The sequence below is a fragment of the Mus caroli genome, unplaced genomic scaffold, assembly GCF_978045245.1.
Source record: "Mus caroli unplaced genomic scaffold, Mus_caroli_1 scaffold_19, whole genome shotgun sequence".
In the NCBI taxonomy this organism is placed as follows: Eukaryota; Metazoa; Chordata; class Mammalia; order Rodentia; family Muridae; genus Mus; species Mus caroli.
In genome coordinates, this window is record NW_028227274.1 from 62473723 (window position 1) to 62499711 (window position 25989).

Sequence of the window (25989 nt, forward strand, 5' to 3'; positions counted from 1 at the left end):
TTCTTTCTTTCTTTCTTTCTTTCTTTCTTTCTAACTTCCTTCCTTCCTACCTTTCTCTCTCTCTCTCTCTCTCTCTCTCTCTCTCTCTCTCTCTCTCTCTCTCTCTCTCTCTTCCCAGTTTTCCTTATTTTATTAAACTATACTAATATTCTTTCAAGGACAAACATACAGCCAAGGATGCTACAGTGAGGGAATGTTATTTTTATGAAAGAGACATCACAAGGTGTTCTCTTCAGTGATGCTAATCATCATTCTGGGAAGCCAGGAAATATTCAGCCCCTAAAGCTGCCACAAACGCAGCAAACCCCCATTTGAATCCTTTTAAGATTACACTCGTGAAGGTGAGATTGCTTACAAAGCTGCCTATGTATCACCAAGACTCATTGCAAGCCCATGGATCCCTCAACCTTCCTGCAGCAAGCTTCTTCATCATCATTTCTAATGGTGTCCCTTCAGTTTTCCACCGTCTGTAATCTGGAAGTTCCACTTTACCATGATCATGACCATGACTATGTCTGTGTCCATGTCCAGCAGTCATATCTCACAGCAATCTGACCTCCCAGGACACTCAATATCGATGGTTTCATTTTCTACACCAGCACTATATTAATCCTTTATAGAGAAGACTTAACACACATAATATAAACCCATGCCCTCCTATGCCTAGATTGGAGTATTTGTCTGCAGTATATACCACGGTGTGTGACTGACAAGTTTTATTGTGTTCTAGTGGGATGACAGAAAGGAGAAAGCCCTCTTTTCCTCAAGAACCTCAGAGATTTTAAATTACCGAGCATGTTCCCTCTGGGGAAGCTCTGTGCCTCCTGAGCTATAAATGTTGAGTCCTGCAGGAATCCATCTCAGTGCTGAAGGACAGCTAATGATGTTTCAGTTTTGTGCTGACTTTGACCTGGGAGAAGAGTTTGAACTTTTAGGCCTATCAAAAATGAGAAGCTTGAGGGGGTCACAAGTCCCTTCTGGTTGGCACCACCACCGGGTCACCTTGCCCGCAGAGTCGGCAGACACCCCCAAGGTCCCTAGAGGAATCTCCATGCGATCTTAGGACCACCGGTGAGTGGAACACAACTTCGGTTCCATTCCAATCGTGTGGGACTTGAGACAGCATTAAGGAAGCAGAAAACCGGGCCTGATCAGGGTCACAAATCCCTTCTGGTCGGCGCCAGCACCTGGTCACCTTGGACACGGAGTTGGCAGACAGACCCAAGGTCTCTAGAGGACAGCTTCTGAGGCAGACCCCGTTTTGGGCTTCAGACATCCAGCACCTTCCCTGCCAGAGGGCATTGCTGGAGCACCTGGGGGAGGCATCTTGGTTCCTGGATCCCTCCGAGACTAGTCTGCGCAGGTGAGAGTATAGACTACAGAAGCTAACAGCTTCTGGAACAGGCCGAAGTGACACAGCTTCTAGGTCAGGCCAAGTTTCAGGCCTTCATCTTCTGCCAGGAGGCAGGTCCGAATGCCAGATATCTGTGCACCTTCCCTGAAAGAGGAGAGCTTGCCTGCAGAGAGGGCTCTGACCACTGAAACTCAGGAGAGAGCTAGTCTCCCAGGTCTGCTGATAGAGGCTAACAGAATCACCTGAGGAACAAGCTCTAACCAGAGACAACTATAACAACTAACTCCAGAGATTACCAGATGGAAAAAGGCAAATGTAAGAATCTTACTAACAGAAACCAAGACCACTCACCATCACCAGAACGCAGCGCTCCCACCTCACCCAGTCCTGGGCACCCCAACACAACCGAAAAGCTAGACCCAAATTTAAAAGCATATCTCATGATGATGGTAGAGGACATCAAGAAGGACTTTAATAACTCACTTGAAGAAATACAGGAGAACACTGCTAAAGAGTTACAAGTCCTTAAAGAAAAACAGGAAAACACATCCAAACAGGTGATAGAAATGAACAAAACCATACTAGACCTAAAAAGGGAAGTAGACACAATAAAGAAAACCCAAAGTGAGGCAACACTGGAGATAGAAACCCTAGGAAAGAAATCTGGAACCATAGATGCAATCATCAGCAACAGAATACAAGAGATGGAAGAGAGAATCTCAGGTGCAGAAGATTCCATAGAGAACATCGGCACAACAATCAAAGAAAATGCAAAATGCAAAAAGATCCTAACTCAAAACATCCAGGAAATCCAGGACACAATGAGGAGACCAAACCTACGGATAATAGGAGTAGATGAGAATGAAGATTTTCAACTTAAAGGATCAGCAAATATCTTCAACAAAATTATAGAAGAAAACTTCCCAAACCTAAAGAAAGAGATGCCCATGAACATACAAGGAGCCTCCAGAACCCCAAATAGATTGGACCAGAAAAGAAATCCCTCCCCACACATAATAATCAGAGCAACAAGTACACTAAATAAAGATATAATATTAAAAGCAGTAAAGGAAAAAGGTCAAGTAACATATAAAGGCAGGCCTATCAGAATGACATCAGACTTTTCACCAAAGACTATGAAAGCCAGAAGATCCTGGACAGATGTTATACAGACACTAATAGAACACAAATGCCAGCCCAGGCTACTATTCCCAGCCAAACTTTCAATTACCATAGATGGAGAAACCAAAGTATTCCACCACAAAACCAAATTCACACATTATCTTACCACAAATCCAGTCCTTCAAAGGATAATAAGAGAAAAAAACCAATACAAGGATGGAAACCACACCCTAGAAAAAGAAAGAAAGTAATCCTTAAACAAACGTAAAAGAAGACAGCCACAAGAACAGAATGCCAACTCTAACAACAAAAATAAAAGGAAGCAACAATTACTTTTCCTTAATATCTCTTAATAACAATGGACTCAATTCCCCAATAAAAAGACATAGACTAACAGACTGGCTACACAAACAGGACCCAACATTTTGCTGCTTACAGGAAACCCATCTCAGAGAAATAGACAGACACTTCATCAGAATGAAAGGCTGGAAAACAATTTCTAAACAAATGGTCTGAAGAAAGAAGCTGGAGTAGCCATTCTAATATTGAATAAAACTAAGTTCCAACCCAAAGTTATCAAAAAAGACAAGGAGGGACACTTCATATACATCAAAGGTAAAATCTTCCAAGAAGAACTCTCAATTCTGAATATCTATGCTCCAAATGCAAGGGCAGCCACATTCATTTAAGAAACTTTAGTAAAACTCAAAGCACATATTGCACCTCACACAATAATAGTGGGAGACTTCAACACACCATTTTCCTCAATGGACAGATTGTGGAAACAGAAACTAAACAGGGACACAGTGAAACTAACAGAAGTGATGAAACAAATGGATTTAACAGATATCTACAGTACATTTTATCCTAAAACAAAAGGATATACATTCTTCTCAGCACCTCATGGTACCTTCTCCAAAACTGACCATATAATTGATCATAAAACAGGCCTAAACAGATAAAAAAAAATATTGAAATTGCCCCATGCATCCTATCAGATCACCATGGACTAAGGCTGTTCTTCAATAACAACATAAATAATAGAAAGCCAACATTCACCTGGAAACTGAACAACACTCTTCTCAATGATACCTTGGTCAAGGAAGGAATAAAGAAAGAAATTAAAGACTTTTTAGAGTTTAATGAAAATGAAGCCACAACATACCCAAATTTATGGGACACATTGAATGCATTTCTAAGAGGAAAACTCATAGCTCTGAGTGCCTCCAAAAAGAAACTAGAGAAAGCACACACTAGCAGCTTGGCAACACACCTAAAAGCTCTAGAACAAAAGGAAGGAAATTCACCCAAAAGGAGTAGACTACAGGAAATGATCAAACTCAGGGGCAAAATTAACCAAGTGGAAAGAAGAAGAACTATTCAAAGAATCAACCAAATGAGGAGCTGGTTCTTTGAGAAAATCAACATGATGAGGGCACAGGGACAGCATCCTAATTAACAAAATCAGAAAGGAAAAGGAAGAGATAACAACAGATCCTGAAGAAATCCAAAACACCATCAGATCCTTCTACAAAAGGCTATACTCAACAAAAGTAGAAAACCTGGATAAAATGGACAAATTTCTAGACAGATACCAGGTACCAAAGTTAAATCAGGGTCAGGTTAATGATCTAAACAGTACTATATCCCCTAAAGAAATAGAAGCAGTCATTAATAGTCTCCCAACTAAAAAAAGCCCAGGACCAGATGGGTTTAGTGCAGAGTTCTAGCAGACCTTCAAAGAAGATCTAATTCCAGTTCTTCACAAACTATTCCACAAAATAGAAGCAGAAGGTACTCCATCCAATTAATTCTATGAAGCCACAAATACTCTGATACCTAAACCACAGAAAGACCGAACAAAGATTGAGAACTTCAGACCAATTTCCCTTATGAATATCAATGCAAAAATACTCAATAAAATTCTTGCTAACCAAATCCAAGAACACATCAAAACAATCATCCATCCTGACCAAGTAGGTTTCATTCCAGGGATGGAGGGATGGTTTAATATACGGAAATTCATCAACGTAATCTACTATATAAAGAAACTCAAAGACAAAAAACACATGATCATCTCATTAGATGCAGAGAAAGCATTTGACAAAATCCAACACCCATTCTTGATAAAAGTCTTGGATAGATATTCAAGGCCCATACCTAAACATGATAAAAGCAATCTACAGCAAACCAGTAGCCAACAGCAAAGTAAATGGTGAGAAGCTTGAAGCAATCCCACTAAAATCAGGGAGTAGACAAGGCTGTCCACTTTCTCCCTACCTATTCAACATAGTACTTGAATTTCTAGCCAGAGCAATTGACAACAAAAGGAGATCAAGGGGATACAAATTGGAAAGGAAGAAGTCAAAATATCATTTTTTGCAGATGATATGATAGTATATATAAGTGACCCTAAAAATTCCACCAGAGAACTCCTAAACCTGATAAGCAGCTTCAGTGAAGTAGCTGTATATAAAATTAACTCAAACAAGTCAATGGCCTTTCTCTATAAAAAGAATAGACAGGCTGAGAACAACACCCTTCTCAATAGTCACAAATAATATAAAATACCTTGACGTGACTCTAACTAAGGAAGTGAAAGATCTGTATGATAAGAACTTCAAATCTCTGAAGAAAGAAATTAAAGAAGATCACAGAAGATGGAAATATCTTCCATGCTCATGGATTGGCAGGATCAATATAGTAAAAATGGCTATCTTGCCAAAAGCAATCTACAGATTCAATGCAATCCCCATCAAAATTCCAACTCAATTCTTCAACGAATTAGAAAGGGCAATCTGCAAATTCATCTGGAATAACAAAAAACCTAGGATAGCAAAAACTCTTCTCAAGGATAAAAGAACCTCTGGTGGAATCACCATTCCTGAACTAAAGCTGTACTACAGAGCAATTGTGATAAAAACTGCATGGTACTGGTATAGTGACAGACAAGTAGACCAATGGAATAGAATTGAAGACCCAGAAATGAACCCACACACCTACGGTCACTTGATCTTTGACAAGGGAGCTAAAACCATCCAGTGGAAAAAAGACAGCGTTTTCAACAAATGGTGCTGGTACAACTGGTGATTATCATGTAGAAGAATCCGAATTGATCCACTCCTATCCCCTTGTACTAAGGTCAAATCTAAGTGGATCAAGGAACTCCACATAAAACCAGAGACAGTGAAACTTATAGAGGAGAAAGTGGGAGAAAGCCTCGAAGATATGGGCACAGGGGAAAAATTCCTGAATAGAACAGCAATGGCTTGTACTGTAAGATCAAGAATCAACAAATAGGACCTCATAAAATTGCAAAGCTTCTGTAAGGCAAAAGACACCATCAATAAGACAAAAGGCCACCAACAGATTGGGAAGGGATCTTTGCCTACCCTAAATCAGATAGGGTACTAATATCCAATATACATAAAGAACTCAAGAAGGTGGACTCCAGAAAATCAAATAACCCCATTAAAAAATGGGGCTCAGAGTTAAAAAAAGAATTCTCACCTGAGGAATACCGAATGGCTGAGAAGCACCTGAAAAAATGTTCAGCATCCTTAATCATCAGGGAAATGCAAATCAAAACAACCCTGAGATTCCATCTCAGACCAGTCAGAATGGCTAAGATCAAAAATTCAGGTGACAGCAGATGCTGGCGAGGATGTGGAGAAAGAGGAACACTCCTCCATTGTTAGTAGGATTGTAAGCTTGTACAACCACTCTGGAAATCAGTCTGGCGGTTCCTCAGAAAATTGGACATAGTACTACCAGAGGATCCCACAATACCTCTCCTGGGCATATATCCAGAAGATGTTCCAACTGGTAACAAAGACACATGCTCCACTATGTTCATAGCAGCCTTATTTATAATAGCCAGAAGCTGGAAAGAACCCAGATGCCCCTCAACAGAGGAATGGATACAAAAAAATGTGGTACATTTACACAATGGAGTACTACTCAGATATTAAAAAGAATGAATTTATGAAATTCCTAGGCAAATGGTTGGACCTGGAGGGCATCATCCTGAGTGAGGTAATCCAATCACAAAAGAACTCAAATGATATGTACTCACTGATAAGTGGATATTAGCCCAGAAACTTAGTATACACGAGATATAAGATACAATTTGCAAAACACATGAAACTGAAGAAGAATGAAGACCAAAGTGTGGACACTGTGCCCCTTCTTAGAATTGGGAACAAAATACCCATGGAAGGAGTTACAGAGACAAAGTTTAGAGAGCTGACACAAAAGGATGAACCATGTAGAGACTGCCATATCCAGGGATCCATCCTATAATCAGCCTACAAATGATGACACCACTGCATACACTAGCAATATTTTGCTGAAAGGACCCTGATATAGCTATCTCTTGTGAGACTATGCCGAGGCCTAGCAAACACATAAGTGGATGCTCACAGTCGGCTATTGGATGGATCACAGGGCCCCCAATGGATGAGCTAGAGAAAGTACCCAAGGAGCTGAAGGGGTCTGCAACCCTATAGGTGGAACAACAATATGAACTAACCAGTACCCACTGAGCTCGTGACTCTAGCTGCATATGTATCAGAAGATGGCCTAGTCGGCCATCACTGGGAGCAGAGGCCCATTGGTCTTGCAAAGTTTATATGCCTCAGTATTGGGGAACGCCAGGGCCAAGAAGTGGGAGTGGGTGGGGAAGGGAGTGGTGGGGAGGGCATGGGGGACTTTCCGGATAGCATTTGAAATTTGAAATGTATATAAAGAAAATATCTAATTTAAAAAAAATTTAAAAAATGAGAACCTTTTCTGTGTCCTGATCATAATGAGGCAGAAGGGCTGCCCAAGCAAATCTTCATGAGTCATATATATGAAGGCATGAATAGTTGCTTATGGTCACTATGGAAACAGCCCCCAAAGTCTCCACCTGTGGTGAGCACTTGAGGAAAGCCCTCCTGTCTTCCCCAAAGGAGAGATGCCCCCAAACTTGCCAGTTTTTATAAGCCTGCCCCAGCACTCAAAAGCCCTTTGTCCTTAGTTTGACTGACTCCGTACCTTGTCACCTCCATTATGGTCAGGACCGATTTTCAGCCACCCTGGCAATCTCAATGATGATTTACATTTCTTTTCTAACTCGAGCTCTCGATGGCCAAATTGCTACTGTCCCCTACCACCATCTCAGGCCCATTGAGAAAGCTTGAAGCACAGAATCTTAGTTTCTGTGGCACCTGGCAGACATACCTTCTCAAAGCACCTCCCTCTCCAAGGCCACATCCATTTCTTAGATCTTTGTTTAAAGATTTCGGATGAATTAAAGGGAAGGGTGACTGGGTAAAGTGACATCGCTCATGTCCTTTGGGCTATTGCCTCCTCTGCTTTGTTGCCCTTTCTGTCCTAGAGCTTCATGCTCTGCTCAGTCATTGTGACTGTCTGTCACCATCACACTAATTGAAACAGAATTCCTTAAGGTCATATCTCAAGTGCTTTATCTAACCGAGCTGCCCACATTTTTCTACATCATTTGACACATTTGACAATTCCCTCCCACTCTCATGTCACCCAACAACCCCCATACCCACTCCCATGCTTCTTTGAAATTCTCTCCTTCTGATTTCTGTAGATTTCTCTGAAATCCTTCTACTACCTCTGTCTTATTCAGCCTAAGCTCTTCACACCTCTCCTCTTATACATCCTCTGAAACATATGTAGAGCCACACTATGGTCCTCCCTTCAGATCCAATCTTCTGTTTCTTGAATATCATTATCACCTCTCATTCTCCTGGGATCTGGGGATCTCTGAGCCCTTCCTCTTCTCAACCCCAAGATCCAACCCATCTCCAGATGCCACTGATCCATTCTCCAAAATATCCCCCAGACTTCCCCCATCACCAGTCCATCCTCTCATTTCTAGCCCTTCTGCCCATCAAGAAGAATGGACTTCCTAAGCATACTCACTGAGTTTCAACAAGAGACTCTCACTTCCCATGTGTAACTAAAGTTTCTGCTCTATTCTTTGAAACCTTAAACATCCTAGCCCCATCAGCTACATTTTCTCCCAAATTAGAGTATGAACTCTTTGCTGCAGTCAGATTCTACTTGTTAGGTTTCTACCACAACAGTTTTCCTTGCCCTGATGACCCACAGACTGGCATTGATTCTCTCCTCCTTGGAAGCTCTATTCCAGCTTTCCACATCCATTCCAGGCTCCTCATCAAGTGTTCTTCCTTCCTTCCTTCCTTCCTTCCTTCCTTCCTTCCTTCCTTCCTTCCTTCCTTCCTTCCTTCCTTCCTCTCTCTCTCTCTCTCTCTCTCTCTCTCTCTCTCTCTCTCTCTCTCTCTCTCTCTCTCTCTCTCACTCTTCTTCCTTTCTTTCTTTTATTGTGGTAATTAATTAGTGACATCTGGCCACTGCTATTTTAGATCTAATTCTTCTTGATTTCATTTTCTATTAAAACATAGTGGTAATTATTTTCTGATGGATATAACTATTTCTGTAATATAAATGACTTATTTTGACAATATCACCAAACTAGATATTATAAATGCCGGAGAAGGGATTTTAAGATTGATCTTGATAGTCTGTACAAGTGGTGAGCTTGGTGGTAGAAAAGGGGATTTAAGTATGACAATGCCCTTTGACCTAAGCTTCAGCTTTGGTTGTGATTTTGTTTTGTTTGATTTGTTTTACATTGATTTTTCCTGGAGACAATACCATACTATGTGGTGGCCCAGGCTATACTCAAACTCTTGCCTTAACCTCCTGATTATCACAACTGTAAGTGTGGGCCAAAATACCTGGTTCATTTTCCATCCTTTAATATAACTGATTAATGGGGTGTCCTAACCTTAAGAAACAGAACTGATAGAATGAACATATATTTATTTACATATTAAAAGTGACTGTATTAGAGTGGCTTAAAGGCTGTGATTCAATAACAGCTGTCTCCTGATGGAAAGGTTGCTAATTCAGTCCATGAGACTGCATGTCTTAGCAGTCCCAATCTGGTGTTAGCATCCAAAAGGATTCCTACAGAGTGTCTGGTCTTCTGTCCACATTGGCATCTGAAAGAAGTAAGTTCTAATTCTAAGGAGTGCCTCAGCAGCAGAGTAGATGAACTTAGTAGTGATAATGAGGTCAGTAGGCAAAAATCAAAAGTTTTCTTTTTTATGGAAGCCTATATACAGGCTTCCATCAAGACTTATGATCCAGGTTTAGGGTGGGCCTTCCTGCCTCAAATGATCCGATCAAAAACAATTCCTCACAAGCATGCCCAGATATTTGGGTTGATTCCAATCGTAGTCAGGTTGAAAACCATGATTAGTCATCACATGAAAGGTTGATTTTTTCCAATTAAAGCTCTGTAGACAATAGGGGTGTAACCATTTCTTCCAATCCGAATGGAAATTCTAGAACCTTCTATATTCTTGAAGGCCAAAATAGTTATGATATAGGATAGATTTATTAACAGCCATGTGACACAGTTGGAAATCTGCAATGAAAAGACAATAAATCCACACCTGAAAACTTTCCAATAGATTTTTCAATCAGCTCTTGATTCGGCTTGTGAAGAAAAACAAATTACAAACCGTGTATTACTCAACCAAAGCAGTCATGGGATGGAACAAAGGTGATCCTCAGAAGTCAATGGAAAACTGCACAAAAGTCTATGAGCGAGTGCGCTCACACACACACACAAGCATACACACATGCACACACACACACATACACACTAAAACTAAATGAACTGAACTCTCAAATAAGAAAATTAATAAGATAATCCCAAGAAAGGAGAGAAAAGAAGTACAATTTCTACAAATTAATAAGATCAAAATCCATCATTCATGGAGAAGCACATTTGGCAAATTTCACTAAAAAATCAGCTGAACACATGGTTCCTCGGAAAGGCAGAAGGATAAAATTTCAGAGCCTGGATTTCAGTTGCAAAGCAAGTAACTGTGGGGTCTTGGCAAGCTCCTTAAATTCTCTCAGCACAGGCTTGCCATGTGCAAAATGTAGATAACAAAATAAGCTTGCCTCATACGCTGCTGTCAGCATTAGACAATGTGCGATATTCAAAGGATATAGCACAGTGCCTGGCTCACAGAACAAACAATAAACAATGATCATTATACCATCACTCTAACACCCTGGGCGTAAACAGAGCAGTAGATCCCAGTCTGGGATTTGTGTTGGAATTAACTGCGGTGATTTTGACAATTCTACTGGCTGACTCTTTTCATTGTAAGGGGCAGTCTGATTTTTCTCATCAGAGGAATCATTTCTGGAATTCTCTGAACTAAATTGTTAATACAACGATCCTTCCCGGGTGCATCTGAGAGCAGTGTTATCTGTTTCTGCAACTTCCCTAGACAGTTCTTTGATATATGCCTCTACAAGGTTTATAGCTTTCCCAATGTCTAACACTAAACAACTTTTCAATATTTTCTTTCGTTTTTTTTTCCTTTTTTATTTCTTAGGAATAAGAGTCCATACCTAACAGTTAAAATAGCAAAATGTTTTAAGTTACCCCATCCCACAACAAACAACAAAAAGCACTGCACTTAGTGTGGGCCAAGGACTTGGTATACATGGTTTACTTAAGAAGTGTCCTTAGGGAAAAGAGTAGGAAAGTGAGAGATGAAGGTGACAGGTGTTATCTTTTTGTCTAAGCTCCGCCCCACAGTTGCCTGGTAACAGCCAGGCATGCCTGACTCACTGTAAAAGGGGCTGATCGCCCCCCTCTGCTTGCTCCTGCTCTCTTGCCTTCTTGCTCTTGCTCTGTCCTTTCTACCCTTCTCCCTCTCTCCCCATTGCCCTCCCCCATCTCTCTCCACGTTCTCATGGTCAGCCTCCACTTTTCTCTTCTCTTCTCTTCTCTTCTCTTCTCTTCTCTTCTCTTCTCTTCTCTTCTCTTCTCTTCTCTTCTCTTCTCTTCTCTTCTCTTCTCTTCTCCTCTCTCTTCTCCTCTCCCCTCCCCTCCTATCCCCTCCCCTCCCCTCCTCTCTCCTTCCCTCCCCTTCTCTCTCTCTCTCTCTCTCTCTCTCTCTCTCTCTCTCTCTCTCTCTCTCTCTCTCTCCCCCCCCCCTTTCTCTTTCTCTACTATCCTCTCAACTCCCCTCTCCATGCCCTGAATAAACTCTGTTCTATACTGTCTTGTGGCTGGTTCCTGAGGGGGAATGGATGCCTCAGTGTGGGTCCGCAGAGGCACGCCCTTCCCCCACACTTGACTTCATCTCCACCAAACATATTCCCTCTCTCCTTATCTTTTTATAAACACAACAACAGGACCTGTGAGTTATTTCAATAATGGGGTTGCCACTGTGGAAACTTGGAAACTTGGAGCTCAGTACCTTTAAGGATGTAGGGTGCTGTGGAGAATATACCTCACAGTTGTGTTTACTGAGGCATGAGGAGGCTGGGTCCCTAGACGCAGTTCCCTTCCAGCCTGGGTTGAGGAGGGCTCTTTAGAAAGTCAATATAGCAACAGAGAAAGCCCACAATCACTCTTGCCTGCAGGGGAGAGCTGTTAACATGTAGGTGAATAATTGTGCCAAATGGGTATGAATTTCCACTGGGAAAGACAGTATTGTCAACCCAGCACTCACATTTTGAGTGAATATTTCCAGGCCTCCAGGTTTAAAATGAGTGAGAGATGAGGTGCAATACTTAGAAAATTCTTTCTCGCATTTGTTCTATTCGAGATTGTTTTTAATTTTTTTAAATATAAATTTATAAATTTTTATAATTCATAATATATACAATATATTTTGATCATATTTCCCTTCGCCCCAATCCTCTCCACCATCCTACCAACTTGGCTTCATATTCTTTATCTCACCTGAAAAAAGAGAGTTAAAAGAAAGTAACAAAATCCCCAAAAAGTCAGAGACAAACAAAAGAAAATAAATGAGACAAAAAGTACACAAACACACACACACAGAGAGAGAGAGAGAGAGAGAGAGAGAGAGAGAGAGAGGATCCATTTTGTGTCCCAGCAGATATCAATTATAAATATCTTCCTGATTAGGGGTAAGACTTTGCAATCACTTCCTTTCTCAAAGCTGGGATTTTGTCTGTTTTGAACCTGTGGTCTGGTGTGCTGTCTCAGTCCCTTTGAGTTTATATGTGCATCAGTCATGCTGTGTCTAGAAGACATGGTTCCTTGGGCATCAACCACAACCTCTGGCTCTTACAATCATTCTGTCTCCTCTTCTGCACAAATAGATCCATGAAATTTATGGGAGGCGTTTGTTAAGGGCATCCCATTTATGGCTGGGTACTCCAAAGTTTCTTACTCTCTGGACATGGTTCAATTGTTCTCTGTGTTAATTCCCATCTAGTAGGATAGGATCCTTGTGTGTGTGTGTGTGTGTGTGTGTGTGTGTGTGTGTGTGGTATGCACGTGGGCACATGTGTGTGATTATGGTTAAATGATGCAATGATCTGTGGTTATGGCAACATCACTAGGAGTCATTTTATTGTTTTGTTCCTTAAGCAGAATTGTAGTAGCAGGTTTTCCCCCAGGCCTGTGATCTATCTAGTCTCAGGTTCTTGGCCACTTAATAGTGCCATGAGTGGGTTCCATCTTATAAAGCAAGTCTTAAATTCAATTTTAAGTGTGATTTGTTGCTCCCATAACTATGTGCCACTATTACACCAATATATCTTGTGGGCAGGTCTCTATTGTAGGTCACAGTGTTTATAGCTAGGTGAAATAGATAATTAATTTTTCCTCTGGTAGTCTGCAAAGTACCTTCCATCACTGTAAATGCTAGTCAGTAGGGATGAAGCTTCTAGCTGGACACCAGTCCAATTTCTCCCTGTCTGATGGCCTAAGTAACTTGAGTGTCTTCAGCAATAAGGGAGGTTACAGAAAGTAAACAATAGCCCATGCCTTCTGATATTTGGACATTAACTAAAGAAAATAGCATCCTAATGTGCTCAGTCTTATCTAGATTGTTTGTTATTCAGATATCCTAATCCCTATGAAGTTCTTAATAAAGATGAAAATATTGGTGGCTTTCAATAAAAGGAATCAGCATTTCATACAGTGTTCTTCATGGTATATATGCTGCTAATTGTCCCCCATTTGAGTTTCTCCATACCAAAAACCTTCCTTTGCTTTTCTTGATGGCGGGATGTTTCTGATTGGCAAGTGCACAGACTCAGGATGATATCACTCATACCTGACCCTCTGTAGTGTGGAGATGTGATTCTCTGAGGTCTTCAAAACCATTTGCTTCCAACTGAAATTATGGTTTTTATGCAACTCTGATGCCTGTTCTTGGTTGTCAACTTGACTGTATCTATGACAAACTTAAACCCAAATGGGGCTGGGCACACTATGAGGGATATTTTTTTTCTTAGACACACTTTTAATCCAGATCTTTTGATGTGGGAAAAGTTCTCTCTCTCTCTCTCTCTCTCTCTCTCTCTCCCTCCCTCTCCATTTCCATTACCCTGTCCCTCCCTGTCTCTCCTCTCCCTCTTCTGCCCTCTCTATGCTTGCTTTTGCTTTCACTAGTAAGTCCATATCTTCCATTGCAACTTCCTCCTTCAGTGTATACTGAAGAGCAGCTGAGACATTCAGCCTGATAGACTAAAGCACTTAGACCATCCATTGGTAGCCATTGTTGAACTAGTTAGACATGGCCTGTAAGTCACTCTACTAAATCCTCTTTAGCAAGATAATAGATAGATAGATAGATAGATAGATAGATAGACAGATAGATGATAGATAGATAGACAGACAGACAGACAGATAGATGATAGATAGATAGATAGATAGATAGACAGACAGACAGATAGACAGATGACAAATGTAGTTAGATGATACATAGATGATAGATGATACATAGATTCATTCTATGAATTCTGTTCTTCTAGAGAATCTTGACTAATACAATTTCTAACAAAAATAACATTTACACATTAAATCTTTCACAAGTCTATCATCAACTTTGTTTTATGGTTTCTTGACAAGAGAAACAAAGTCTAGATGTCATCATTTTAGAATTCAAATACTAAGGCTTAAAGAGGTAAAGCAAATTATAGGAAGTGGCAAAAGAGCTTTTTCCTAATCATCCCCCACTTGCTCAGATTGCTGTTTCCCTTGATAAGAATAGAGTGTAGGTCAGACTCTGATGCCAAATCCACAGCTCATCACAGGGTCAATGTGCTTTCTCATCATCACCCAAGAGATTCAGGCCTGTATTGTTACTTTTTAAAATAAAGGCACAAAAACTTCTTTCTTTTTCACCCTAGAAAACTAGATGCTTTCAGTTGCTTAACCCCACCACCATGATACGTTGATGCCTTCATGGTGAGAATAAAAGGTGTGAACATTCATCTTACAAAGAACACAACACAATGGTGTGAATGAATCTCACAGCTGAGCTCGTGGAACTGTATGATGTCATGTTCCAACATGGGAACAACTCAAAGTTCTGTTAGACATCAATATAGTCTCTCTCTCTCTCTCTCTCTCTCTCTCTCTCTCTCTCTCTCTCTCTCTCTCTGTCTCTCTCTTTCTCTGTCTCTGTCTCTGTCTCTCTCTCTCTCTGTGTTTGTGTGTGTGTTTGATGCATGTAACTTCAATGAACATGTGCATGGAGGCCAGAGGGTAGACTCAAGTGTTGTGTCTCAAGGTCTCAGGTGTCATCTGTTTTGTTTTACAGGCAGGGTATTTTCATTGACATCGAATTAAGATGATAATGCTAGACTGTCTGGCCAGGAACCCCAAGAATCTGCCCGTTTCTATTTCTTCAGCTCTGGAATTACAAGTGTGGGCCACCAAACCCAGATTTTTTTTTTTACTTAATATCCAGGGATGAAACTCAGATCCTCCCTGAGCAGAGTTCTCAAACAACAACAGCAACAACAACAGAAGAAAAACAAAAACAAAAAAATCAAGCGAACAAACAAAAAACAGTGGCTAAGAAATATCTTGGAAAATGTTCACCATCCCTAGAAATCACAGAAATGCAAATTGAAACAACTTTGAGGTTTTTCTCTTGCCTGGTAGAATGGCAAAGACCAACGAAAGAACCAACAAGAAATGCTGAAGAGGATCTGGGGGAAAGGATTTCTCATTCACTGTTGCTGGGGTTGCAAACTGGTCCATCCTCTGTGGCGAGTTCTCAAAAGGCTAAACATAAATCTACTATATGATCCAGTTACAGACCTACTTGGTACTTCACATCATACTCTACAGATAACTGTTCCTCCATATTCATTGCTGTTCTAGTCACAATAGCTAAGAAACGGAAACAACCTAAATGCCCTTCAACTGATTAGTGTATAATGAAAACGTCGTATATATACTCAATAGAATACTGTTCAGCTGTAAAGAAAAGTGAGATCACGACATTTGTAGGTAAATGGATGGAACAATCAAACATTGGCTTTTCTCTCTCATCTGAGGTTCCTGGCTCTAACTCTCCAGATATACTGGAGTAACCACAAAAAACAAAACAGGAAACATTAAGAAAAAAATGGACCATTGCTGATGTGGGGATGGCGGGGAGGTGCAATAGGGAGGGGAGTGGTAGGGTACAAGTGATCCTACAGGGAAAATGAAAAAACTTGGAAGATCTAATCATGGAGAGATGAGGAGAGATTTTAAAGAAGGAGGGAGAAGGGTTAAATAATGGTAAGAATGTTTGGAAAATGTCATGAGAAACAATACTTTAACTTTCTTCATAGAAATACCTATAACTCACATAGGTGGGTATATAAATAAACATATACGGTTTAAATGAGAATCTCCTATCTGGGTTGACAATGCTCCCTTCAAGAGCCAAAGACCACCTAACAAAAACCACAACACCAGACAGGAAGCCCTCTTTTGAGTTATTGGTCAGGGCTGCTCCAAGACTCTCAAACTATTATTACAGAGTATTGCTGATCAATTGGGATTGGCTAATCTATCAGGGGCTCATCCTTGGAGAAGAGTTTCTCTCTCTCTCTCTCTCTCTCTCTCTCTCTCTCTCTCTCTCTCTCTCTCTCTCTCTCTCAGCAGCCACTGATTACCTGTAGCTCTTCATCTATGGGTGGAGCCTCATGCAACTTTTCTCATATCAACTGGTATTGTCACTATGATATTCTGTCTTGGTTAGGCAACTGTATTGCTGAGATTTCATAGATGCAACTTGCTTATCATTCCTACAAGAAACTAACACCATGCACCCTGGCTCTTAGAATCTTTCTGCCCTCTCTTTTCCCTGGAGCCATGGGTGGAGGGGTTGCATTACAGATGTGCCAGTTAGGGATGGACAACCCATATTCACTTAGTCTCTGAATTTTGACCAATTGTGAATCTCAGTCACGGTTTCCATCTGCTGAAAATGAAGGTTCTTTGATGAGAAGTGAGAGCTACATTTCTCTATCCATATAAGGATTAGTAGATAGAATCCACTTGGAACTTAGATTGGCTTAGGACAATGGCAATAGCAGATTCTCATTTAGGGTCTATGACCTCTCTCCAGCCACATGTAGTTGACTGGATTTACAGTAGTAGGCATGAATTCCCGCCCATTGAAAACATGTAGTTGGCAAGTCTACAGTGCCAGGCATTAATTCTCTCCCACTGATAATATGTAGTTAGCTGGATTTACAGTACCAGGCATGAATTCCCTCCCATTGAGTGGACTTTACATCCATTTAGGCAGCGGTTACTGACTCTCAAGATAGAAGTGCCACAATGGTAGCACTTAACATCTTATGAGGCTGGTTATTTTTGTGGTTCAGTCAGGTATTTGAGGGTTCAGCATTACAGCCACGTAGAAGTTTTCATTACTTTTATCCTTTGGCAGCTTGTATATATAGTACCTTTGGATAAAAGCTTGTCTTCATGGAGAAGGCTTTCAGGTCATTTCCAACTAAATTCATCTACGCAGTGGTTCTCAACCTGTGGGAAGAAACTCCTTTGGGGTTCAAATGACCCTTTCACAGGGGGTCACCTAAGACCATTGAAAAGCACAAATATTTGCATTCCAATTCATAACAGTCGCAAAATTACAGTTATGAGGTAGAAACAAAAATAATTTTAGATTGGAGGGCACCACAACATGAAGAACTGCATTAGAGTCACAGCATTAGGAAGGTCACGAACCATTGTTCTAAGCCGTATATATGAAAGAATAGGATCTTATCTTCAAGTTTCAGGAAGCAACTACAGGCAGTGGCAGTGCCTTATATTCTTTTAGGAGTCTCTTGGTCCCCCTGGACGAACAATTTGAACTAACACTAACACTAACACTAACACCACTAGCACTAACACACTAACACTGGGTTTTTGTTAGATACTCTACAGGTCTTAGACAAAGGATTATCATCCCATTCGATGTAACTCTACTAATTCTCTCTCTCTCTCTCTCTCTCTCTCTCTCTCTCTCTCTCTCTCTCTCTCTCTCTCTGTGTGTGTGTGTGTGTGTGTGTGTGTGTGTGTGTTTAAATTTATATGATTGTAAATTTATGTTTCCCTGAGGCTTTTCTAAACATCCTTAGTCTTACTTATCTCTCCTGGCTCCCTGTACCTTTATATCACCGTTAAAGTTCCCCATTTTCCCCCTTTCTCCCTGTCCTACCCCTTTGCTACAGCCCCCATCCTACAGCACTTCCCAAGGTTCTAATCCACTTTCCTTGCTTCAGTGGTTACTGCAGGCTTTATGTTCGAGTCCAAATATTCAGACCTAGGGTCCACAAATAAGATAGAACATGTGGCACTTGTATTTCTGGGTCTGGGTTAGGTCACACAGTATAATATTTTCTAGTTTCATCCACCTAACTGCAAATTTAATTATTTCATTTTTCTTTATAGTTAAAAAGAATTCATTGTGTACATGTGCTACATTTTCAAAAAAAAAAAAAAAAAAAACATTCATTAATTGAAGGCCATTTAGGTTGTTTCTGTTGTCTAGCTATTGTGAAGATGGCTGAGAAGTACCTGTGGAGTAGGCTGTTGAGTCCTTTGCCTATTTGCTAAGGTGTGGAGTAGCTGGTTTGTATGGTAGACTCACATTTAGCTTTTCCTCGGATTAATGGCCACGGAGGCTGTGCCACTTCGCAATCCCACCAATGGTAAATGAGTGTTCCCTTTCCCACACACCCTTCCTGGGAATTTGCTGCCAGTTGTATCCTTTGACCCTTCTCAGAGTTCACATTTAGTAAGGCAAGCAAACAAACAAAACCAGGGCAATTTCTGTGACTGGTATATCAGATAGTCTGCCCACGGCACAGCTTAGCCCATTCCCAATAGTGGATGGAAGGCTAACCACCCCCAGCTCTGTAGGAAAGGCCTATCTTGAATCACATTACATCTTGTGTTTAAGCATGAGTACAAGAGATTTTCTTCTGGCTGCTCAATGCTGCCTGGAAGAAAATATGATTCAGTGCTCACTTCTGTTTAAAGAAATATTCTTCGCTCGTTGGGACATTAGGCTTGATGTTATCACTGCTAGGTTTCCAGGCAGCTGGGCACACTTCACGACGTTCGTCAGTGAACTGGAAGGCCTGGACTGGTCTCAGAATCTTATCCACAGAGCAGCCAACAGGAAGATCATTTATAGTGACCTGGCAAGGATGCTTTTATCATCAATAATAAAGAGGCCCCTGAAAGAGATTCCTCCACCAGCCTTTAACACTCCATAATCCTGAGCAATGGTACACTTGGGATCTGATACCAAGGGAATGTTCATAGGTTCCACTTCTCCTTGTTTCTTGGGTGTATTAATCAATGCCAGATGTCAGAAGTCAGAATCCACAGAAAGTCCAATCACTTGACAGTTGAGTCTCTTAATGTCTTCTTCCCTATCACTGAAAACAATGATCTCTGTGGAGCACACAAGAATAAAATCAAGAAGGGAAAAGAAAAACAACCTATTTTCCTCTGCATTCACTTAGGCCGATCTCTCAGAATTGTCCATCTGGCACAACAGCTGTGGCTTTGAAGTTGGGGGCAGGATGCCCAAATTTTGCATTTCCTGAAAACATCTTGCTATCAGCAGGGTCGAGCTGCAGGTCTCTGAGACAAGAAGGCAGGAAGATGACTACCAGTTGTATTCCTGATCTTAGCCATTCTGAATGGCATAAGATAAAATCCTAAAGAAGTTTTAATTTGCCCTTCTCTAATTACTAAGAATTCTGAACACTTTCTAAGGTATTTCTTAGCCATTTTGTTTCTTTTTTTAAATTCTATGGGTTCAACTTTTTCATATAATATATACTAATCATATTTTCTCCTCCCCTAGTCCTCTCCCAGAACCTTTCATATTCTTACCTTCCTCTCTCTCCCTCCTCCCCCTCCCCCCTCCCTCTCTTTCTCATCCCTCTTGCTCTCCCTCTCCCTATCTTCAGGTCAGCAGCCCTGGATTTGCCTATGACCAGGTTATCCAGAGAGGGTAAATGACTTAGACAATGCCAGCCCACTAGCCAGGATCCTAATACAATCCCTGACCCTCCTTACTTCATAACTGACTCTCCCTCTCCCCCCCCCACCTTTGTGGCCTGGCCTAGGCAGGAAAGGGTTAACCAGTAGCCACCTTTCCACCAGACAGCTGTTGCTCCCCTCCCAGAAGGAACCCTGCTCCTGGATTCATGACCAAGCCAATCCTAATTCTTCCACATTAGGTCAAGCAATTTGGTACCTGCGACCTTTGTTTGCACAAAGGTCTGGTCCACAGGAAAGCTCCTGCAGCAGCATCCAAGCCTGCCACTGATGCTCTCTGACCTCCTCATCATCTGAGAGCAGCGTGGGAGTCATCAAGCAGACAAGAAAATGGAGCAGGGTAGGGAGCAGAGGGGGAAGACATTAACAGTTTCTATTTTTTACTATGAAAAGAGATTTTTTTTGACACATTAAGTAAAAGAATCTTAATACATTAGCACATGTGGGGGGGGGGGTAGGAGGGAGAGAAAGAAAGAAAAAAGAAAACAGCTTTCCTAAAGCAACTCCTTACTGCTCCAAGGTGCCTTTTGGTAAGATAGATGGCTTAGTTTTTACCCTGGCTTTTCTCTCCCCTGAGCATGTCAAAAACAGATTTCTTTTTTCTATTCAAACAACCAAAACATGGCTCAAGGGGATTTCAAGCTACACGACAAATGTAGATGAGTGTGTGCGCATACACACTCCACTACATATCCCTACATACTCTGCTCTCTGGAACACACTGCTGTTGCCACTTCAGAAGAGGGTGCTCCTCTGCTACTAGGTAAGTATACAAATGAGGATGCTTGCCCACCTTTCATTGTGTGGACATTGGATGTAAATCCAAGCAAATTTATTTGTTTGTTTGTTTGTGTGTGTGTTCTTCTCTCATACAATACATCCTAACCACGTACACGTCCCCTCTCCCCTGGATCCACTCTCTGCCTCCATTTCCCTTCAGAAAAGAGCATGCCTCTCGGGGATAGCAACCAAACACAGAATAACAAGTTAAAGTCAAAAAAAGTCACAAACCATAGTATCAAGGCTTGGTGAGGCAACCCAGTAAGAGGAAGAGGGTCCAAGAGCAAGCAAATGAGTCAAGCACATCTTTAACCTACTACTTGGAAGACAGGCAGGCAGATCTCTGAGTTCAAGACCAGCCTGGTCTACAAAGTGATTTCTGAAAGTCATTTTTTTTAAACATCCCAATCACTGACCCCTACACACACACTCCGGTCCTCTCTTCAAAGAATCCCTCCCCTCTCTTTCCCCTCCCCCCCCCTCTCCTTCTCTTCTGAGAGGGTGGACTCCCCACTGGGTATCCTTCCACCCTGGAACTTCAAGTCTCTGCAGTGTAGGCGCACGCTCTCTGACTGAGGCCAGGCAAGACAGCCCTGTTGGGGAGTGGATTCCTCAGACAGGCAACAGCTTTAAGAACAACCCCAGTTGTTGGAGACCCAATGAAGATTGAGCTGCACAACTGCCACATATGTGCCAGGGGCCTTGGTCCAGCCTGTGTGTGCTCTTTGGTTGGTGGATCAGTCTCTGAGAGCTCCCAAGGGTCCGTGTTAGTTCACTCTGTTGGTCTCCCTTTGGAGTTCCTGTTCCCTTCTGGCTTTTGATCTAAAAGTCATTTTTTTAAAAAGCAGTAGTGGTTCAACCAGAACAGGTTGGACTAAGCCATTCAGCTTTATAAATTTATTAACTATTTATATATATTCTTTCTTCCATTCGATCTTTGTCTTGTTTGTAGTCACTTGATTTTATAAAATCCAACTTGAATAAACTTAAAAGTGTCTGGAAAGTTAAACTGAAGGGTAAACTCTGTGACTTTTCTGACCAAAGCTATGACTTTACTTTTAAAAAAAATCTACATTGCCTATGACCAAGTAATCACACTCTATGTATGAAAAGACTTTCAGGAACAAGTCATACGAGTGTGTAAATGTTTATATACAGGAAATTTATAGCAGCAAAGTAAAACAGAACAATATCTAATAACAATATCTAATAACAAAATATCTTTTCTGAGCAATGATATACTTCTATAAAAAATAATAATAATAAGCCTGTGAAAGTGATAATGTTAACATAGAAAAATGTCAAGTAGAAACTAGATGCTAACATAGGATGTGAGGGATGCGTGTGTCACAGAAACGCTCATCAAGAAAAGCCTGGCAATATAAACGTGAAAGTATTCACAGTGAGTTATTGTTCTTTCGTGGAAATGCACATGACATAAATTCCAGTTGCTTATCCATGCTATCTCTATTTTTCATTAAACAAATTACTGCCTCAAAAATCATGAAAATTTTTTTTTAAAAACTAAACTAAATTTTCCATCTGTGAGATCACTTTGATCATTGCACTGCCCTCTCCCCACTATGGAAACCAATAGGTCTGAGCATGCAACTATGACTAGAGAGCCTACTGCTGGGTCTGAGCTTCCACAACCTCTTGTTATGAGTCTTTAAAGATACTGGCGCAGTTATTGGAGACACATCTATTTCACTCTTTCCTTCCTGATGGTCTTTTCATTTTTTGTGAAAAATTTTAAAGCACAGGTGCAGAAAGAACAAAGAATAATCTTTGGTCATCATGTTACTTGAGTCATTTGAGAGTGGCCCAGAGTACCTTGAACCCCAGTAAATCAGACGACAGCTGGCCAGCAAGTATGACTTACTACCACCAGCCAGGAGGCTCAGACCTGGGGCTCCCCCTCAGCAAAGGTTGAATGGAGGTGTTTGAGAAAGATTGCGAGACTTGTTCGTTTAATCAGAAAGCTCCAGCTGATGCTTGGAGCTTGATATGGATCATTCTAGCCTCGCAAATCAATCGCTACATATTGATGGAGTGCCGACTGCTTGCTAGACTTCGAGGTAGGCGTTTTGGGAGATGCGTAATGAACACTCTGCCCTCCTCAGTACTGGCCACGAGCACAAGGGTGACAAAGAGGGAGCTGACTGGGTGCAAACAGTGTGAGCTAAAGGAAGGCAGAGACAGGAAACCCTGAGGGCAGTGAGGCCAGGAGGGCTTCAGAAAAGAGTAAGACATAAACTGGAATCAAGAACAGAAAATACTGCTTGTTGAGAAACCAATGTATTAGGAAGATGCTACCTACTTCATACCCAAATGCCAACACCTTTGCACTGTAGCTGACAGAACAGTTGGGCTGAGGGCTGAGGGCTGAGATCCCCTCTCTATGCAGTTGTTCAGGATCATAGCTGCCAAGGGTTTTGCTATCTTTCATACATACTCTTTAAGGCCACCTAGAGCCTCAACATAAAGCCAGCACATAGAAGAAAGATGGCCTAGGATCTCAGAAGGATTTTTATGTAGTCCAGGCATGCCAGTAGTTTGTGCCACTAGTCATGCATGCCTTTCATCTAAAATAAGCAAATGGCCCCACCCAGATAACTAGTTACAGAATTGTACATAATGAAAAATTCCACATCTTTGAATACATACCCACTTAAGCAACCATTCAATGCCCAATACAGGGATTTGGGTTTCATCAGAACCAAAGAAACTGGATTGAAATTCTTCTGCAGTGTCCCTGTCTTCCCAGAGAGGAATCTCTTTGATTTAACAACTCTTTGAGTTGCTTTCAGCAAAAGGACACTGTCCATCAGGCATGCTGGACACTTACAGCTAGAAGGACCTGGCACCCTAGAGCAGGGGTGGTCACCTCTGTCCTCACACACTTGGGAGCTGTGGAGAACTAGATAACTACACAAAAAAGCCATCCATCCTTCTTGGACTCCTGGGCAGAGAAGCTTTAGAAAACACAATCTACTGTGACAACCACCATGCAAATTAAAAGTAAAATTAGGGAGGGAGATAGCTCACTCTTCTCAAGTGCGAAGACCTGTGTGATGCCCAGAACCCATATAATGTTGCTGGGTGTGCTTATAATCACAGCACTTGAGAGATAGAAATAGATGAATCTCTAGAGGTCACTGGGCCAGCAAGTCTAGCCTAAAGCAGAAGCTACACACACACACACACACATTCACTCACAGTTGCACACACACATGCACATACACATGCATGCGTAAAATTGGTAAAGACTTTCGTGAAAGTCGACCCATTAGGATAATATTACTCTAATATACTCTAATACTCTAATATCACTCTAATTATCTGTATGGTTTGTGATATTCTATATATCTTACTGCTCAGGTTTGCATAATAAGAATATGGAGTGGAGAAGGGCTCCACAGAACAGACACATGACTGTGACTCTTCTTTGAGCTAACGTACTATTTCACCACTCCCAACGGTCTCGTTATGCCTTTCTATTTAGAAACACTGCAGCACCCTACTTGCAATCCTCACTATACAAGAGAGCTCATTCACATCACAGCCTTCATCTTGGCCTTAAGGTATGACAAGATTTCAACCACCATTGGTTACTATCTATTGGTTTCCAAGTGTCACATATCCTGGGTATCACTTCTTTGGCAGGGAGAAGAGCCCATGTGCTCATTAACTACCAATGACCACAGGAATGGTCTGAAGATACTGGTTTAGGAAAAACAAAAACCAAAAAACTCAAGTAAGTGGATTTAATGAACTCCTCGAGATTGCTTCAGCTAGTCTTTCCTTCCTGGATAGGACAGATACTTGATAGGACAGATACTTGATAGAAGTATACCCAAAAAAGTGTGTGTGTGTGTGTGTGTGTGTGTGTGTGTGTGTGTTTGCAGCCAATGACAACCACTTAACTAGTATGACTAGATAGCACTGGCTGCGACCCTTTTCTGGAATCTAAATAAAGTGGTCTTAATTTATTCAGCAAGAAAAGACACTGAGTATGTATATTTTATCACTGCTTTTCCCGTATACTGAAGAGCTTGAACTAAGTGATCTTACAGTGATTTACCTTCTTGTTATCTTATGCTATAAATAGGTTCAAGCCAAGTGTATACAAGGTCTAGGAATAAAATAGTTGAAAAAGTGTCCAGATTCCCCCCCCACCCGGGCATTCCCAATACAACTCTGTCCATTTGCTGTTCTTCTTATTTGTCATATCCAAATATGATAAGAGAAGGCTTAGGAGCAATAACACCTATCACTCAGGGAATCATAGCTAAAACAGCTAAGGGTGCCCATTTAATCCATAAGTATTTATTGAGTGCTTAGTACATATCAGACACTGAAGACCAGCTCTAAGGAATATGGCCACCTATGTCTCTCAGATCTTCTACCAAGGGTCTCCAGAGCTGAGACCTGTGACTCAACTCCCTTTTAGATAGACATAGATACTGATGCCCTGAGAGGAGAAGGGTGGCCAGCAACCATCTCACCTTACATGACTGAGGTGGGACAGATCCCCCTGTCTGCTAGCCATGAGGCTAGGTTGTACCATGGCATGCTGCTCTCCAACTCCCTCATTGGATGTACTCGCTGCTATGGTGATGACTAGCCATGGAACAGCCATAGGACCCTAACAATAGAGACACAGGGAAGCTCACAATGGCCAACTGTGATGTTCATGCAGCTTTCACTTCTGTTTGCTAAAGGGAAAGGGGAAAGGGAAAGCAGCCAAGTACTTTTGGACTTTTGATGGAACATAGGAATTTCAAAGACAAAAATGGCCTCAAAATATTTGTATGAATTGCTTAAGAAACATTCTTTTTTAAAATAAGAATATATTCAAACATAAGAATAGATAATTAAACACATATTTAATTATAGCTAACATAGAAAAATTCTGAGTAAGAAGTAGTTCAAGAAACCACTGACTTTTATGTTATAGGACAAATGAATCTAATAGAGGGCAGAATTGTAACTTGAAAAATATAAAGATTTTTTTTTTTTTTTTTTTTTTTTTTTGGTTTTTCGAGACAGGGTTTCTCTGTGTAGCCCTGGCTGTCCTGGAACTCACTTTGTAGACCAGGCTGGCCTCGAACTCAGAAATCCGCCTGCCTCTGCCTCCCGAGTGCTGGGATTAAAGGCGTGCGCCACCACGCCCGGCTGAAAAATATAAAGATTTTAATAACAACTTATAAACAATGAGAAAGAGTTTTCCTTCTTGTCAAAATAGATTGCAGGTAGCCCCATGGTAGGTCAAGCAATCTGTTAATGATGGCTACTACTTAAA

The 25989-nt window shown here is 41.2% G+C and overlaps 1 long non-coding RNA gene and 2 pseudogenes across 2 annotated transcripts in view; all 3 read right to left on the reverse strand.

Annotated features, from left to right (window-relative positions):
• Window positions 1–25284, reverse strand: part of LOC147000312 (uncharacterized) — a 112167-nt gene extending 86883 nt beyond the window's left edge. Inside the window, exons 1-2 of one of the 2 annotated variants that reach the window (XR_015046110.1) lie at window positions 25193–25284; window positions 17288–17366 (exon numbers count right to left, since the gene is read on the reverse strand). This is a non-coding gene — a long non-coding RNA (uncharacterized LOC147000312). The remainder of the gene's footprint in view (window positions 1–17287; window positions 17367–25192) is intronic. The other variant, XR_015046111.1, reaches the window with a different exon arrangement.
• LOC110284546 (NADH dehydrogenase [ubiquinone] 1 beta subcomplex subunit 3 pseudogene) lies at window positions 242–538 on the reverse strand (annotated as a pseudogene).
• On the reverse strand, window positions 18854–19450 carry LOC110284971 (peroxiredoxin-1 pseudogene; annotated as a pseudogene).
• Window positions 25285–25989: the final 705 nt, after the last annotated feature.